The sequence below is a fragment of the Sturnira hondurensis genome, unplaced genomic scaffold (genome assembly GCF_014824575.4).
Source record: "Sturnira hondurensis isolate 20B ecotype Veracruz unplaced genomic scaffold, ASM1482457v3 Scaffold0021555, whole genome shotgun sequence".
NCBI classification, from domain to species: domain Eukaryota; kingdom Metazoa; phylum Chordata; class Mammalia; order Chiroptera; family Phyllostomidae; genus Sturnira; species Sturnira hondurensis.
This window is the reverse complement of record NW_028094186.1, coordinates 1,159,364-1,178,075: the sequence shown is the minus strand read 5'-3', so window position 1 is coordinate 1,178,075 and position 18,712 is coordinate 1,159,364. Positions and strand designations below refer to the sequence as shown.

At 46.5% G+C, this 18,712-nt stretch overlaps 1 non-coding gene across 1 annotated transcript; it reads right to left on the bottom strand.

Annotated features, from left to right (window-relative positions):
* Positions 1-1,702: 1,702 nt before the first annotated feature.
* On the bottom strand, positions 1,703-1,947 carry LOC118977875 (small Cajal body-specific RNA 2). The gene has a single exon (XR_005064631.1).
* Between the last annotated feature and the right edge of the window lie 16,765 nt (positions 1,948-18,712).

The window sequence follows — 18,712 nt, the reverse complement described above, 5'->3', positions numbered from 1 at the left end:
TTTAAGTTAGGCTATAAATATTTGTATTTACTAGCCTTTTTGTAACATAACATAGCACTATAACATTCATTTGTAACCCTTTGAGGTTTACTAAGTACCTTCACGTGCTTTTGCGTATCTTTTCAATAGGTTTTACTTAAAATATGAGCTGATTTCTTGATAAGGAATTTTTAGTAATAACACCAGTTAGTGCGGTAATGGTTTTTACCTTAATGCAGGGTTTTAGTGCCTAATCTCTGACCCCAGTTAGAGTTTTCTCTAACCACAAAGCTCTATCTTTCTCACTGAAGTAATGGCCCTTAGTTATTTGGGCCCTTTCTTTAAATTCAAATGTTGCTCCCCCGTCAACCAATCATAGAAGTCTGCTGAAGTGCAGGGTAATGATAGACAGTTGGTTTGTGGTTAGATAATAACTCCTACTCCAGAAGCCTACCGACCACACCTCTTGAGGGCAAAGTGCGTCTTTTAAAGGCAGTACTTTCTCTTTTACAATGATTTTTCATTGGTTAGAAGGTTGTTTGTTTTTTTTTTTTAAGAAATGCCCGGGCTTTTGTTTGACTTCACACTTTCATTTCCTGTTCAGCCCCAGTATTTCAGGCTTAGCGAATCCTCAACAGAAGTTAGGCAATTTGTTATTGCCAAAGGCATCATGGCTTTGTAGCAGAAGTACGTGCTTTGGTGTAGCAGATCTCATGTTGAATACTAGCTATTGCAAACACCTGCATAATTAATGTGTGGCATTGGGCTAGTCACTTCATTCTGAGCCTCAGTTCCTCTGTCTGTAAAATGGAGATGATATTTACATTTCAGAGGTTTTGTAAGGGTCAGAGATAATACACACATCAACATGAGAAATGTCCAAAACTGTAAAGAATTTTTTTTTAAGAGAGAATGAAAGCACCATCAATTTGCTGTTCCACTTACTGATGCATTCATTGGTTGATGCTTGCATGTGTCCTGACCAGGGAGATCAAACCCACAACCCTGGGGTATCAGGACAGTGCTCCAACCTACTAAGCTACCAGGTGTTTTACTCTAGGGCAGGGCTTCTTCAGCCAGAATTCCACAGAGGAATCCAGGATTATCAATGGACCGACTAGAATCATAAGCAAAATTTTACATGTATATGCATTTTTCCATGGAGAGAGTTCATAACTTTTCACAGATTCTTGAAAAGGTCCAAAAGATCTTTGAATCACTATTCCCACTATTATAAGAACCACGATTCTAGTCACATAAAGAACCGTTGCATGAAAACTCTGCGTACGGGGTAAGTGGGGTAGATGTTGAAAGGAAAAGAATGAACGCCAAAGGGATTGGAAAGCTAAGAGACTAGCCAAAGAGAGGCTGGATGGAGTTGACTGGTTGTCAGCTGGGTGGTGCCCACTCTTATCTAGGTTTACACGTCAAAACAACTATCTGTGTCGGCAGGAGCTCTGGACCTTCTCCGGTTTACTCACAAATTAACTATCTGCTCCAGAGATTTTACTTGGCCCTGGGTCTTGCAGTTTGACAGGATTTCCTGAAGCTAGTGAGAGATCTGGTGAGCCCACAACTCCTCTGATCAGATCAGTACCAGCAGATGGAAGAAGACAGTGGTTCTTACAGTCTTTCCTGGAATGTCAGTACATGTGGGCTACAATGAGCTGTGGAGAACAAAAGAATTCTTCGGGGGTAAATCACATGTTTATTTTAGGCCAAGTCCTTAGAAGAGAAACTTCTTTTCATCTCCAGTCAGCCCAGTGGGGCTGGGGTCACAACCTGATCAAATAAGATCAATGTGTAGGTGGGCTGAGAGCCATAGGAGGCACACACTTGTCTTGCACACCCCATGCACGATCACCCCTCTTGTGTCCACTCACACACTCGGCTTGCATGCACCGTCCACTCAACACCCTGTCACAGTACACAATTATCCTGCCCCAGGCCACCCTGCCTCCAGGGAGAGGAGAAACTTCTGACTTCAGGATTTCTTTCAAGGACATAGTACTTCAATAGAGTGATATCTTTGGTCTTCATATAATTAATCACAATCAACACTAGGTACAATTTCCGAGAGTCCTTCCAGCTCTAAAACTCAAGTATTATCTTCATCATGGAAAATTACTAATGAAAGGACTGCAACAGTCAAAGGAGTGTCACACAGCCCCTGCACCTGGTTGAGAAAATGAAGTCTATAATGTATCATTAAAAATTTGCTCTAGACTTCTGGTCAAGACGGAGGCATAAGTAGACATGTTTCACCTCGTGCAACCACAGAGAGTATTACAACTATTTCTCAAAACAAATAACAACCAGAACTGTCAGAAAATCAAGCCATATGGTAGTCTGACAACCAAGGATTTAAAGAAGCCACATTCATCCAGATAGCTGCCTTTTACAGAGAGCCAAAGGAGCTGTACCTAATTCACAGAAACAAACACACAGAGGCTACCAAATTGAGGAGACAAAGAAATACAGCCAAAATGAAAGAACAGAACACATCCCCAGGAAAAGAACTAAACAAAATAAAGATAACCAGCCTATCAGATGCAGAGTTGAAGACACTGGTGATGAGGATGCTCAAAGAACTCACTGAGTATGGTAAAAACATAGGGGAAGAAATGAAGGTTACACTAAGTGAAATAAAGAAAAATCTACAGGGAACCAACAGTGGAGAGGATGAAGCTGAGAATCAACTCAACAATTTGGAACACAAGGAAAGAAAAATCATTCAATCAGAACAGCAGGAAGAAAAAAAGAATTTTAAAAAATGAGGATAGGTTTAGGAACCTCTAAGACAACTTTAAACATATGAACATCCAAATCATAGGAGTGCCAGAAGGAGAAGAGAAAGAAATAAAAAAACTTATTTGAAAAAATAATAAACAAAAACTATCTTATTTTGGTGAAGGACATAGACATTCAAGTCCAGGAAGCGCAGAGAATCCCAAACAAGTTGTACCAAAAGAGAACCATACCAAGACATATCATAATTAAAATGCCAAAGGTTAAAGATGAAGAGAACCTTAAAAGCAGCAAGAGAAAAGCAGACAACGCGCCTCCTCGCACAACCAAAAGAAGGACAACAAATTTAAAATCAACCAGAACTGATAGAAAATAAACTGTATGGAAGTCCGACAACCAAGGAATTAAAAAAGAAACATTTCATCCAGACCAGTAGGAGAGGTGGAGACTGGCAGCCGGGTAGAGAGGACTCACAGCAAAGCAGCGGCTGGAGGACTGGGATGGGTGAGGCAGAGGCTGGTGGAGCGGGCGGTCCCACATTTTCGTGTGCATAAACTGGGAGGAACAACTGGGGAGCGAGTCAGACCACACAATCCAGGCTCCCAGCGCAGGGAAATAAAGCCTCAAAGCTTCTGACTGAAAACACCTGCGGGGGTTGAGGCGGCAGCGGGAGAAACTCCCAGCCTCACAGGAGAGTCCATTGGAGAGATCCACAGTGCCGCGGTCCAGCCGCAGCCCATCTAAGGGTCCTCAGGTGAGAGTAGGCGTCGGCGCTGGGTAACAGGCAACTACACAGCTCAAAGGCAGGTGAAGCACTGTTCCGTTTATTGCAAGTACAAGCTGATTTTTTGTATTTTCATTTTTGGCATAGATTAACATTTACAGGTGTATAGCATGATCAGTTAAGCAGAAAAAATCAATACAACAGTAACCAGGAAAAGTACGAAAGTTCCCATAGTTTCAGTTATGTTAAACAAAAATTATTTTGACCAGGAAAACCATTAATCAGACAATTTGAAATAGTTCTATGTATACAGTTTGAATGTCTTATTGTTTATTAAAGTTCTCAGAAATTGTCATGGGCAACAGGTACGCTTAGACTGAGCAGAGGTTAGGAAATTCATTATAAGCCTTTGTAATATCTAACTTAGCTATCTATCTTGCTGTCTAAAATGTTTTTTGTATACTGTGGACTCTAACTCCTTGGTAATTGTTTCTAAGTGCTTAGTTAGTAATAGCTAACCAGCTTCTTCTGTTTTTATGCCTGTCTAATTCTAATTGATATATATTGCTATTCAAGGTAAAGGAGGGGCTGTTACTCTAACAACTATTTAACAATCAGGGGCTATTTTCTAAAGGGGTTTTTGCTATTCTATGAGGCAGTTCTGTGGGAATACATATTTTTCCCTGAACTGTTCTTTCTTGGGTGGCTTTCACAGGAACAAATAAGTAAAGTACGATGCCTTAAATCAGCCAGGGTGATATTGCTTAGGACTTGAGCCAACTGTTGTTTTTTCTCTGAGAGTGGTCATTAATTCTAGGAGATTCCAAATTATCAGAAGTGTAAAGGTTAGAATACTAAGAAACAGTAAGAATAAAAGCAACACCATATATCCATTAATGCCACGTCCGTCCTGCTGGAAAACGCTTCTGTGAAGCCGTCACCTCCAAGTCATGACTGTGTCAGCCGACCTGGTTAGCTCTGGACGCGGCATCCCCAAGCCATGACCGTGTCAGCTGACCTGGTTAGCATTGGACGTGGCACCACAGGGTCCTAGAATGTACGCAAGCCCACCCACACTGGTGTTTTCAGTCAGAGAACACAGAAATCAGCAGAAATCAGCACCAGAACGGCCAGTTTGCTTGTGGGTAGGAGGGGAAGTGCCTGAAATCCGGCTGAGAGTGGAGCAAGTGCCATTGTTCCCCCTTGGACCCCTCCCCCACATACAACATCACAATGCAGCGAGGTAGGTTGCCCCACCCTGGTGAACACCTAAGGCTCTGCCCCTCACTGCGTAACAAGTGTGCTGAGAAAAAAAAAAAGCCCCAAATGAAAGAACAATTCAAACCTCCAGAAAAAATACAACTAAGCAGCAAAGAGATAGCCAACCTATCAGATGCACAGTTCAAAACACTGGTAATCAGGATGCTCACAAAATTGGTTAACTTTGATTGCAAATTAGAGGAAAAAATGAAGACTAAACTAAGTGAAATAAAGGAAAATGTACAGGGAACTAATAGTGATGGGAAGGAAACCAGGATTCAAATCAACAATTTGGAGCAGAAGAAAGAAAGAAACATTCAACCACAAAAGAATGAAGAAATGAATTCAAAAAAATGAGAGGCTTAGAAACCTCCAGGACATCTTTAAACATTCCAACATTGAATCATAGGGATGCCAGAAGAAGAAGAGTAAGAGCAAGAAATTGAAAACTTTTTTAAAAAAAATAATGAAGGAGAACTTCCCCAATCTGGCAAAGGAAATAGACTTTCAGAAAGTCCAGGAAGCTCAGAGGATCCTAAAGAAGTTGGACCCAAAGAGGAACACACCAAGGCACATCATAATTACATTAGCCCAGTTTAAATATAAAGAGAGAATCCTAAAAGAAGCAAGAGAAAAGGAGACAGTTACCTACAAAGGAGTTCCCATAAGACTATCAGCTGATTTCTCAAAAGAAACCTTGAGGCAAGAAGGGGCTGGAAAGAAGTATTCAAAGTCATGGAAGGCAAGGATCTACATCCAAGATTGCTCTATCCAGCAAAGCTATCATTTAGAACGGAAGGGTAGATAAAGTGCTTCCCAGACAAGGTAAAACCAAAGGAGTTCATCATCACCAAGTCATTACCACATGAAATGTTAAAGGGACTTAAATGGGGGGAAAGGTACAGGGATTAAGAAGCATAATTGGTAGATACAAAATAGACAGGGGAATGTCAAGAGTAGTACAGTAAATGGAGAAGCTGAAGAACTTACACGTACGACCCATGGACATGAACTAAGGGGGAGGATTACTGGAAGGAAAGGGATACTGGGCAGAAGGGGGAAAACTGGGGCAACTGTAATAGCATGATCAATAACATATTTTTTTTTAAGAGAAAGAAAGAATGAAGCAGAATGAGCTAGAAAAAAATTTGCTCTAAGCCCTAGCCCATGTGACTCAGTTGGTTGGAATGCCGTCTGGTAACTGAAAGGTTGCATATTTGATTCCCACTCAAGGCACATACCTGGGCTGCAGGTTTGATTTGTGGTCTGGGCACATATGATCCTCGGTCGAAGCGCATACAGGAGGCAACCAATCAATGTTTCTCCCTCACATTGATGTTTCTTTCACTTATTCTCTCTCTAAAAAGCAATGCCCTACAGTCAGCATTTTTTAAAAAATTGCTCTAAGATATACAGAATGTCATATTTCTTTATTCCCAAACAGCCAAGATTACAATTTCTCCAGGATAAGACTTGGAAAAGGGCTTCAGTCTGTCCACTACATGCTTATTGACCAAGTCCAAATGGCCCAGCATCTCCTGTCCATGGAGTTCTCTTGATGCCCTGTTCAAACATTGGGACCTCAGCCACATTTCATCTCATCAGAAGTCTCGTTGCCAGGAGTCGCTGCTTGAGCTTAGTTCTCACAGAACCAGCCACCTGTCCATTTCCTTCAGTCTCAGAAGACCACCCTTGTTGAGGTGGTGGGGTTGCTCATTCCCCCGCATTTCAACTTTTTGAGCCATTTCATTGCCTTTGAGATTGAAAAGCAAAGCATTTGTTTCTCCCCTGGGACAAGGGAAGCCGTAGACTTCCCCCTTGAAACAGCAAAAGAAAAAATTGCCTCTCAAGAAAACGAGACCTACTATACACCAGATACTCTGTTAGAGACTTTTTAGAACTATTTGATTTACGAGAATCTTCTCTCAGCTTACAGATGAGATATAGGAAACTAATAATGACAAGTTGTATAGGAACGAACAGTAGTCACAACTAAAATGTCTCAAACACTTATTATGAGCCAGGCATTGCTTTAAGTGCCTCAAAAGCACTGATTCGTACCCTCCAGAACTGTGCAAGGTAAGTACTGTTTTTCGCTGTTTTACAGGTACAGAAACACAGGCAAAGAGAGGGTAGATGACCTGCCCGGGTCCACAGCTAGTTCGGGATCTGAACCCAGGCTGTCTTGGCCTGAGAGCCTATAATCTCGGTGACTACGCTACACAGATGGAGGCAAGTATAGAATTGAGGAGAGATCCTGGAAATGCCTAGATGGACTCTCGCTGAGAGTGTGTGTCAGGAAAAAAAGGTGAGATGAATACAGTAAGACCAGATTATGAAAGGTCTTTGAAGACAAGCAGGGAAATATGAAGTTGAAATAAAAGCTAAAAAATGGCCCTGGCTGGTGTGGCTCAGTGGATTGAGTACTGGCCTGTGAGCCAAAAGTTCTCAGGTTCGATTCCCAGTCAGGGCGCACACCTGGGTTGCAGGCTGGATCCCCAGTTGGGGGCATGTGGGATGCCGCAGATTGATGTTTCCCTCCACCCTCTCTCTCTCCCTTCCCCTCTCTCTAAAAATAAGTGAATAAAATATTTAGAAAACAAAACAAAAGGCTAAAAAATGAGCATGTCTTTTTGTTCCACCTCTCAGCACTATAACATTCATGGGTTCTTAACACAGGATCCATGAATGGATCTCAGAGAATCTTGAACGCCCTGAAATGTTAGTGGGTTTGTAGCAATATACATGTTTCTAGGGGGAGAAATCAATAAAAAAAAAAATCAGTTAGCCCTGGCCAGGTAGCTCAGTTGGTTAGAGCGTCCTCCTGATATGCCAAGGCTGTGGGTTCCTTATAGAGTCAGGGCACAGACAAGGATCAATCAATAAATACATAGGCAGAACAATAAATCAATATTTCTCTCTTCCTTTCTCTCTCCCTCTCAAAAATCGGTAAATAAAAAATGTTTTTAAAACAGAGGGTGGGAAAGCATGACTAACAATGCACATTATAAGATGACAGGAACAGAAACTATATTGATCTCAATTCAAAGATAAAAGATGTCAGAACAAATAAAAGAATAAAATCCAGCGATGTTTTGTTCACAAAAGACAAATCTAAAGCAAAAACACAGCTTAACAAAGTTTGGAAAAAGAAACACTAGGGAGGAAAAAGGATGAAAGTATGTTTAAGCAAAAAGCATCACTAAAGAGGGTCACTATATAATGATAAGGTCAAGTCACCAGAGAGAGAACATGTCTAAATTGGTATGCACGAAATAACATAACTTCAAAGTGGACAAATCTGCCATTCCACCGTTGGGTATTTTATTTTTATTTTTACTTTTTAAAGATTTTATTTATTTATTTTTAGATAGAGGAGAAGGGAAGGAGAAAGTGAGAGAAACATCCATGTGTGGTTGCCTCCTGCATGTCCCACTGGGGACCTGGCGCGCAACCCAGGCATGTGTCCCAACTGGGAATTGAACTGGCGGCCATTTGACTTATAGGTTGGCGCTCAATCCACTGAGACACACCAGCCAGGCTCATCATTGGGTATTTTAATACATCTCTCCTAGTAACTAATAGAGCAAATGAATAAAAATTTAGTGAGGACATGGGAGCTTTGAACCTCACAATTAATAAGCTCTGTAAGTTCAGTCATCTATGTGTCTATCCCTATGTCAATACTTCATTGTCTTAATTACCGTAGCATTAAATAAATTAACCCTTAATATCACCCTTGGCACGTAGCAAGTGCTGGGTAAATGTCTGTGACCGCAGCAGCAGCAGCAGCAGAGCTTACTCTGTGAATTTGGTAGGGCAACTTCACCTTCGTGAGCCTCAGTTACCTCTTCTAAAAAATGGCCATAATAATAAATTATTTGTCTAAGTTCCTTTGCAAACCAAATGAAAATAATGTGAAGATACTCCATAAACTGCAGGGAAAAATATAAATAAAAGGGATTGCTGCTCTTATGCGTTAACTGCTATTACAAAGCACCAAGTATCAAGGTAAAATAACCAGCGGGGTGGTCACCAGGTGGAAGAGCAGAGCTGTGGTGTGGCCCCCTGAGCTACTGGGAGCTGGGAAAGACAGCCAGCCAGCAGGTAAAAACGAACCAAAAAGGCTTCTTGAAGGGTAAAGCCTGCCCCCTGGAGGATGGGCCTGGAACACCTTGCTCAAGTACAATCAGACTGGCCCTTTCTGGGTGTCCCCAGGTAAACCACTCCCCAATCTGAATCTCTGCCTCCCCTCAGTTCCACAGACTTACTTCCTGTACATGTGTTAGGATAGGGTGTGATAATTTGGGAAATGAAATTATCACTGTTGCCTGTGCCTCACAGGGCCAACTTCACCTAATCTCACAGTCTCGTTGGGGGCAGTCTCTGAAGGGTAAGTGATTGACCACAGACTCCCAGTGTGTCACTGAACAAGAGCTGGCCTGGGCTCCAACCTCCTGATGACTGATCTCTTGGAGATCCCTAGGGTTAGGCAGGGCGGCCTCTCTGACTACAGCTGGAACCTCAGGAGGTCAGAGGGAGCACATGATTCAGGGTCTTGGCCCTTTATGGCCCAAAGATTTATTCCCATCTCTCTCCTGAAGTCATTTAAAAATTATGAAGGCTTTGGAACTAGTGGGTGCTTAATACTTGTGTGTAGAACAAATGTTGAAGGAGGGAAGTGGGAAAGGGTGTCTGGATTTCAAATAGAGTAGAAAGAGATGAGTTGGAGGAGCTGCGAAGAAACTCCCCCTTCGGTGACCTGGGGACCTCTGAGTGGGATCTCAGAAGAAAAGCTGGGGAAGCTGAGCTGTTCCTGGGGGCTGAGGATGTAATCCAAACGAGAGATGGGGATGGTCTGGACCGGGGTGGCAGGAGTGGAGTGGGTCAGAAGGAGTCTAAATCTGGGTGTATTCTTTTTCCCCCAAAAAAAGTTACAAGAGAAAGTTTGTTTAGAAAGTTACAGAGGTGGTAGAAGTGAGCCAGCTGGGGTGCGAAGGCTCAGGAAACAAGGTACAGAGGCCGAAGAAGGGCCCTTGGAGATCAGGAGAGAGAAGGCAAAGGTGGGTGTGCTCTGAGCGGGAGAGAAGGCCAATCTGGGTGTATCCTGAAGCTAGCGCCCAAGGATGTTGCTGACAGATTAGATGTGGAATGTGAAAGGAGACGCGTCCAAGGTTACTGCACGCTTTTGACCTGAGCAATTGGAAAGATGCTGAGATGAAGGATCAGCTGACAGGAGGAAAGCAGTGGTGCGCGAGCTTCGGAGGGATGGGAGATACAATAAAATACTAGTTTAGTTTTGGACATGCTGAATCTTGGGTTCTCACATATTAGCATCGATCCAAATTCGATCTCTAAAAATCCTAAAATGTCTGCACTCTCCCTCACCCTTTCTTGGAGAAAATTTACCATACATAGTATGGCAGTGCTGCGGACTTCTCCTCTAAGGGACCTGGCCTCCTATTCAATCAGGATTTCAGGTCTGTGAACTGGCTTAGATCTGGAACTTAGCCCAAAAGGCTGAGATGTTCCATTGCGACAACAATTTGAGTTAGGCTTCTGACCATAAGACATTGAGATTTTTCTGTAATATACCTCAGTCATATTTAAATATGATTTCATTCAGTCATATTTAATAAGCAGCTAATCTGTTTCATTCTTAGAGACACTCTGATGAAAGGTCCCTGCAAGTGTTGCCCTGCCTGGTGTGGCTCAATGGACAGAGCACAGGCCTGCGACCAAAGGGTTGTGGGTTTGATATCCAATCAGGGCTTGTGCCTGAGGTGCCAGCTAGGTCCCCAGTGGGGGGGGCGCATGAGAGGCAAACACACATTGATGATGTTTCTCTCCCTCTCTTTCCTCCTCCTTCCCCTTCTCTAAAAATATATAAATAACATCTTTAAAAAATGCTGTAAGTCAAAACATTTTGATGATAACTTCATCCCACCGCACAGCCCCACCTGGACTCTGCCAGTTCAGCTCAGCTCTGCCCCGTGGCCTCTGCTCCTCTAGGACTCCAGCAACCCCAGGGATACCAGGGAGCCCAGCTCGGTAGTGCCTGTTCCAATACGCCCTTGTCACAGAGGACACCCACCGTAAAATTTTCAAAGATGCCGATGCTGCTTTCATGAACACTTATCTCGGCACCCAGGTGAAGAGCTGCCCTCTGAGCCCTAGTGGGGAACGTACTCAGTAGGATTATGGAGTGTACGCCATTTTGAGTGATACATCTTCTGCAACATTCCCGTATTCTTAGGCATCAGACAGATCAACCAAGGAAGTGCTGGCACCTCAACCTCATCAGCAATATACAGGTCATGCTGAGTACTAGTTTTAGCCTACTGAATGAGCAGATTATTGGAGCTACTTTTGGCTGCAAGAGGTAACACATCAGATCTGGAATCTCTAGTTAAGGCACTCATTAATAAAATCAGTATGATCCGGGGTTTTGTCTTCTCCTTGACTCCACGCCAAATTCACTAACTCAGGTTCTTAGAGGGTGGAGTCCTGATGTCTGTCTTGTTAACAAGCCCCCCGGGTAGATTTTATGTGGCCAGGAGGACTCCACCCAAGGAGTGGCACTTGGGAATCACCCATCTAATCAGTGACTTGCTCCAGACCAAGAGTGAGTTCCTAGTAAAGTCAGGAGCAGAACTTCGGTCTCTTGTCTCCATGGTAACTTCTACTGCTCTTCCAGGTCACTTTTTTAACAAACCTGGAGGCACCTGGTCAGCATGCCTGAGAAATTAGTGTGGAGGTGGGTTAGAATGGTGAGCAAACCAGGGCCGCTCCTGTCCGAGGCTACAGGCGCTGTGATGAAGGTGACTCTAGTTTTGGAGAAAACAGTGTGCTTCCTTTTCATGTGCCTGAAAAACCAACCCAACACAGTTAAGCCAAAAGGAAATGTATTTACCAAGCTGTGAGGACCAAATACGGGCTTGCTTCAGACATGACTAGGGGCAGAGGCCCCATGCATTGAGGTTGGTTCTCACTGTCTCCACTCTTGGTTGACTCAGTCCTGGGGGCAGGCCGTCCTCTGAGGTCTCTGTCTTCCCAGATTCTTGCTCAGCGAGGACGACAGGAAAAGCTTTTTCTCAGAGGTCACAACAAGTATCCTTGGTTATGATTCGAGTTACATGTCCATTTTTAAATGAAGTAGTGGGGCCAGAGAAATGTGATAGGCTTTTGACCCAGGTCTAGGTCAAGTGCCCCGCCCTGAGTCGAGTTACCTCACTCTGGGAGCAGAAGGGCTGAGAATGGGAGGAAGGCGGCCAAGGTCAGGGTAAGACAGCCAGAAGAAAATGAGTCACTGTCGAACGGCAAAACCGCAGGTTCTCAGTGTGGAACAATGAGGAATCTGACAATGACTGAAGAAGGGGACAGTTATAAAGCAGGGGTAGGATTAAGGTGTTAGTTATCACACTGTAATGATGACGGGAATGGTGATTATAATGCCACCATCGCCCCTCCCTCCAGCTCCACATTCTGTGGGAACTGCCCTCAGCACACAGAAAAGTGTAGGTCCCCGCAACTGGGTAGGTCCAGTGAGACCCAACACTTCCCTGACCATAGCTCAGCGCCACCCTTAGAATTCACTAGGAGGACCCCTGCCTTTAAAGGAGCCCTGATACAAAAAACACTGCAAATGCCGCTTGAAGAACGCGTGGGCGTCTGCCCCTCGGGACACAGTGTAAGCCGTGCCCCTCAACATCGGCTCTGGGTCTCAGCCCGACAAACGCTTCTCCGCATCCCTTGCCCTGCGTCCTCAGAATAAAAGACTGCTACACGCCACAAAAGTTTGCGCTGCCGCTGACACTGCAGACGGCCACTGTGCGGAGCGCAGGGAAGGCTCAGTGATGAAAGCACTTCGGGAAGAGAAATACATGAATTAGCTTGTCCCATCCTTCCTCTCGGAGAGCATGAATGCCATAGATTCATGCGCAAGAAACCGTTGTTTCCCATCGAGTGCGGAGTGTCCATGTTCTTGCTTCACTGTGTTCCAACGCGCAGCGCGGTACATAGGTGAGACGACGCCTGTGATGGCTGAGGAAAATTCCGCAGTATTAAACAGTATATTTTACTTTTAAATTGTAAATGAAGACTAGGCATGACATGCAAGAAGCATGGTGCTAGTTGCATTAGGAGATGGTGAAAACTGTGACCTAAGAAATAGGGATGTACATGATGCCATTAAAATAGATTGTAATATTCTCGCCCTGGCTGGTGTAGCTCAGTGGATTGAGCGTGGGCCTGCGAACCACAGGATCGCGGTTCGATTCCCAGTCAGGGCACATGCCTGGGTTGCAGGCCAGTTCCCAGCAGGAGACTCATGAGAAGCAACCATACATTGATATTTCTCTCTCTCTCTCTCTCCTTCCCTTCCCCTGTAAGATAAATAAATAAAATCTTAAAAAAATAGATTGTAATATTCTCTGTGTTCATGATAATTTATTACATATCACCATTCAAATGTTTGAACATGTTATATAACAGAGTTCATCTCTAAATGTAAATAGCGCTTTTAGAATTTTTCTTTTCTTTAAAATTTTTATTTATTGGTTTTTAGAGAAACAGAGGAAGAGAGAAACCTCAATTTGTTGTTCCACTTATTTATGTATTCATTGGTTGATTCTTTTTTCCTTTTTATTGAATCTATAGAAAAGGGAAGGGAGGGAGAAAAAGAGGGAGAGAAGCACCCATGTGAGAGAGAAGCATCACTCACCTGCCACTAGTCCCTGCCCCGCTGGGGACCGAACCTGCAGCCCGGGCATGTGCCTTCACAGGGAATCAAACCAGCAACCTTTTGGTTTGCAGGACAAAGCCAAACCAACTGAGCCTCACCAGCCAAGACTCATTGGTTGGTTCTTGTATGGGTCCTGACGGGGAAGAAAACCACAACCTTGCCATAAGGGAATGACACTCTAACCCACTTAGATACCCAGCCAGGGCAAAAATTTGATTTTTCATTCTAGCTGCTACTACCTCAGCAAAGCAAAAAAAAAGAAAAGAAAAAGACTGAAGAGAGGTTACCTAATGCTAGCCACATAATTAGTAATTTTGCTGAAATCAAGGCAAGAAAAGTAGGTTTTATGAACTAAAGATGTAATTATTTATAAATTAATCACATCTTCCTTTGCCCATTTAACATTGCTGGGCCCTGTAACAAAACACCCATACATGCTTAATAATAATGAAATTGAATTATCTCTAATATTTCTCTGTGTAAAAAAATCCAACCTTTTAAAATTGATTTTAGAGAGAAAAGAAAGAAGAGAGAGAGAAAATTAAAAACATTGATTTGTTGTTCCACTTATTTAGGCATCATTGGTTGATTCTTGTATGTGCCTTGACCGGGGATTGAACCGCAACCTTGGTGCATTAGGACAACGCTCTAACCAGCTGACGTACCTGGCCAGGGCTAAACATCTCTCAGTACGTCATTATAAAGGCGTATTTGTCAAGATGGGAGGGCAGATGTCTTGCCCCTGCATTTCATGAGACATCCCTGTTTCCTTTCCATGTGTTCCCCAGTTTGACTAAGTCCAGGTTGGGTGTTTTTTGTTCCTTGTACTGAATCTGGAGGCATGTTGACAAAGACGGTGGTGAAAGCGGAAATGATGGAGATGTTGATGAAGAGGCAGTGACAGAGATGGAGGTGACAAGGACTGGAGCAAGGACTGCCATTGGGCTGCCCCAATTCCAATCCTTGCTTCTGTCCCCCAGGCCCAGCCAACAGAGCAAGCAAAGCAGGAAGGCCGGGGGCAGTGCGAGTGGACCTGCTGCAGCCCGGCCTGTGCACACCCAAGGCGGCGGGCTGCCCAGGGGCTAGGAGCCAGCCCTGGAGGCCCGGCCCTTCCATCTGCAAGCTGTGTGACCCTCCATGGGTCACATCGCCTCTCTCTGCCTGTCTCCTCACCCATTTCACTTCGGGCTTTGTCAGAAGTAACTGAGGCACTGAGTGGAAAGCACTTAGTGTAGCACCAAGCAGGTAGTAAACAGTAGATGTGGCTGGTTTTGTTACTTCCACACTAGATTGTGAGCTCTAAGAGAGCAGAAATCCTGCCTACGTTGTTTACTGTTCATTAGGTGCTTAGGGGGAAAATACCTAATGTATCCCTGTCCACCACCCCACTGGCCCCTCCTTTCTCTGGCCACCCCTGCCCCTCCCCCCAGTGACTACTGGACAGTGGGTGCTGGGCATCTGGCTCTGCCCAGAGGTCACCGCCTCAGAGGGAGGGCGGGAGCCAGACTATTGTTGTGGCAGAAATTCTTTCCGAAACGGAAAGCCCTGAATGGGAGGATGGCTGCTCTAATCCCTCTGGGGACTTACACATGGCCCAGGAGGGGGCTCCTCCTGTGGTGCCCAGGCATTGCAGAAGCCCGAGGCCCCACCCTTCCCTCTTTCTGCGTCCCAGGTCCCCTTAGAGCCCCCTCCTCTCATTCTAAGCCTGACTCTTCTCGGGGTTCCCATTACCTCACTGAATCCATCTCCTCACAAAACCCCTCCCTTTTCTGCACCCGGTCTTCTCTCCAAGCCCCCCGCCCCCCCCCCCCCCCCCCCCCCCCCCCCCCCCCCCCCCCCCCCCCCCCCCCCCCCCCCCCCCCCCCCCCCACCCCCCCCCCCCCCCCCCCCCCCCCCCCCCCCCCACCCCCCCCCCCCCCCCCCCCCCCCGTGCACTCCAACCTCCCAAACCCCCACCTCCCACCCCTCCTCCGTCAGGAATCCCTTCTAGGCCCAGATACCCTCTCCTCTTTGAAAGCGTCCCACCTCACCAGACAGAACAAATACCAGGCTCCCATGTCCTCGGCTTTGTTCATCTCGGTCACAGCAGCACTGCACTCACTTCGCCATCGGTCCTTCACACCTCTGCCCGCCCCCACCTCCACCCCAAGCAGGCTGAGCTTCCCGGGGAGCAGAAACCTTGTCTGCTGACCCATCTGCTGACCCCATGGCACAGAGCAGTGTTCAAAATGATTTGTTGACAGCAGCTGAGAGTTAGACTGTGGGAAGGAACAGGGGGAAAAAAATGTGGGCCAGAGTCGTCAGGAAGGTGTTGGAGGAGGGCCCAGCCAAGAGGCGGAGTCACCTACCGTTGTGAGCACCTTGAGGCACCAGGTGCTTTCCCTGCTCACCATCGCTTCTTTGGGCCACACGGGGACTGGGGCTGGCCCTGGCTGCTGTGGCTCAGTGGACTGGGCACCAGTCTAGGAACTGAAAGGTCTCCGGTTCGGGGCACACGCCTGAGTTGGGGGCCAGGTCCCCATTGGGGGCGAGTGAGAGGCAACCCGTCATGTATCTCTCACACACTGATATTTCTCTCCCTTTCTTTCTCCCTCCCTTCCCTTCTTTCTAAAAATAAATAAAATCTTTAAAAGGAAGAACTGTGTCTTATCATTTCCATTTTACACAAAAAGGAATTCAGAGAGGTTACGTTCTTGCTCAAGGCCACATAGCCGTGAATGGTTGGTCGGGATTAGACTCAGAGGTGCACAGGGGTGCGGATGGCTATGGCAAGGACAGCTGGGCGGTGAGAGAGTGACACGTTTCTCTTCTGTGACAGTGTGGGTCGGGGTCTGAGTTAGACCTGCAGGGCCTCCCTGAACCGTCTCATTATCCCCAACACAGACCAGAGCTGCTTCCTCGTCAGCTCACCACCCTCCCCTCCAAGGAACCAGTTCTGACTCAGACCGATTCCCACTGATCCTCAGGGCGATTCGGGAATGCGCTCGGAAAAAGGAAGGAAACTTCTCTCGGATTTGGCTTCCCCACTTTGCCCAAGGTCCTGGCTCTAGGGCTGGAAGGAACCACTTTAAAGATCTCTCCCTGGGGACCCATGACCAGAAAGACATAGGATCCAGTTCACAGCAAGTGTGGCCAAGAGACAGGCAGGGCAGGCAGCTGCAGCTCCACCCATTATCCCCCATCTTCCACTCACCCCAGGGCTCTCTCACCCAGGAAGCCAATCCAATTTGACCTCTCCTCCGTGACCCTGCTCTACCAGTATGGTAGAGGGTTTGTGTCCCCTGGCATCCTGGACAGGGTCCCGTCACCCCTCAGAGTGGGGGAGCTCCTGAGAGCAAGGTTCCTTCACCACCTTCCCCCTCAGGCTCCCGAGGGCAGAGCTGTGTCTACCCCCTCGGACTGGAGACTCTCGGGGTAGGCGCAGTGTCTACCCCCCTCTGACAGAGGCTCTGGCTGGGAAGCGAGGTCACCTCCAATCACCTCCTCAGACCTGAGGCTGCCTCCCCTCACCCCACAGCACCTGCATTTCCTCCTGGATCCCCTTTCTGTGGCCCAGTATCTGTCTTGGGCCCCTAGGAAAAAGCCGAGAAAGGGGCCAACCCGGATGCTCCTTTAAGGGGTGGGGGTTGTATCAGGAGTCAGACAGGACAGCCCCATCCTCCCCCTCCTCCACAGGCCAGGTTTCCTGCCATTGACAGCATCCCAGCTGGGCCCTGCCCAGTCTCCATGCTTAACCCCATCATGACCAGATCTCAGGGCTACTGGCCCACACCCCCCACCTTCATGTATAAAATTAGGAGAATGGAAGTCCCCGTTTCGTTTGGTTGTTTTGAGGATCAAATCATTTGAGTGTTAATCATTTGTGTGAGATACGCAGAACAGTACCTTGCATATAGAAATCTCTCAGTAAAAGCTAGCCGTGATTCCTAATCATGTGAGCCAACAACAGCCATTTCGCCTCTCTGAGCCCCCCTCAGTCTCTTCTGCTGTCAAATGGGAAAAACAATAAAACCTACCCCAGAGATCGCCTGGGCATGAACTGTGATCATGCACGTGAAAGCATTTGTACAGTGTTGTAACAACACACTATGGAACTATCATGGACAGAATAATAATAACCCCAAATAGGTAACAAAAATCTCCTGGAGGAGATGGACTCATTACCTTACCTGACGGGCAGAGGATGCAGCAGAAAGAGTGGATTTAGGGTTAGGCTTGGGCAAGCCTCTCCCCTATTTGATCCAGTTTCCTCGCCCTGCTGGACCCCTGTCTAGGGTCCTTGGGAAGGGCAGAGGAGAGCAGAGAGCACAAGCGTGAATGTGCTTTGTAATTATTAAAAACTGCTGCAAGGGCCCTGGCTGGTGTAGCTCAGTGGATTGAGCACAGGCCTGCAAACCAAAGGATCGCGGTTCGATTCCCAGTCAGGGCACATGCCTGGGTTGCAGGCCAGCTCCCAGCAGGGAACACACAAGAGGCAACCATACATTGATATTTCTCTCCCTCTCTCCTTCCCGTCCCCTCTAAATAAAATCTAAAAAAAAAAAAAAAAAAAAACTGCTACAAGAGGATTTGTGGAAAGTAACCAGCTAGAGGGGGGCAGGGACCCCTTGGTGGGACCTCATTCTTTGAGCTCTGGGCCCTGCAGAGTTTATTCCCTGGGAAGAGGGGAGGAGCCTCCTGTCACCAGCACTGTAGGGACAGGTAATAGCCCTACATGAGGTGCCAGACAAGAGACTGTGCTGGCTCTAGAAGTCCCCAAGATGGGGCAGAGGAGGAAAGAGGAGAAAGGACCCAGGCTTGGCCCCAGAATAATCTCTTCTTCCCAGCCAATCCCCTTTGCCATCAGCGGACTTTGGGGAAAAACACCTTCAATGGGCTTCCAGATGACCTCCAGGTGACCTTCAAGCCAAGACTTGCAGGGACAGGCTCACCCTGAACATCTGCAGCACCACCGTCCCCACCCTTAGGCTGCGGATTCCTGGCCTCACCCCTATGGAGAGCAGGCTTGCCATCACCCACACACCCAGACCAGGACAGGTCTAAGCCTGTTACAGAGGGAAAAAGGCACCATCGGTTAGAACCCGGCTTTGTCTTCCCATTCCAACCAAGAGGATTTGCCAAGGCCCAACAGAGGGGGCTGACCCCACGTGAACAGCACGTCTCACCCCAAGACTCTGAAGGAAGTCTGGGGATCAGGAGACTTTGTTTGGGGTCCTAGCTGTGCCCAAAGCTCACTGTGCCTCTGTGCAAATCACTTA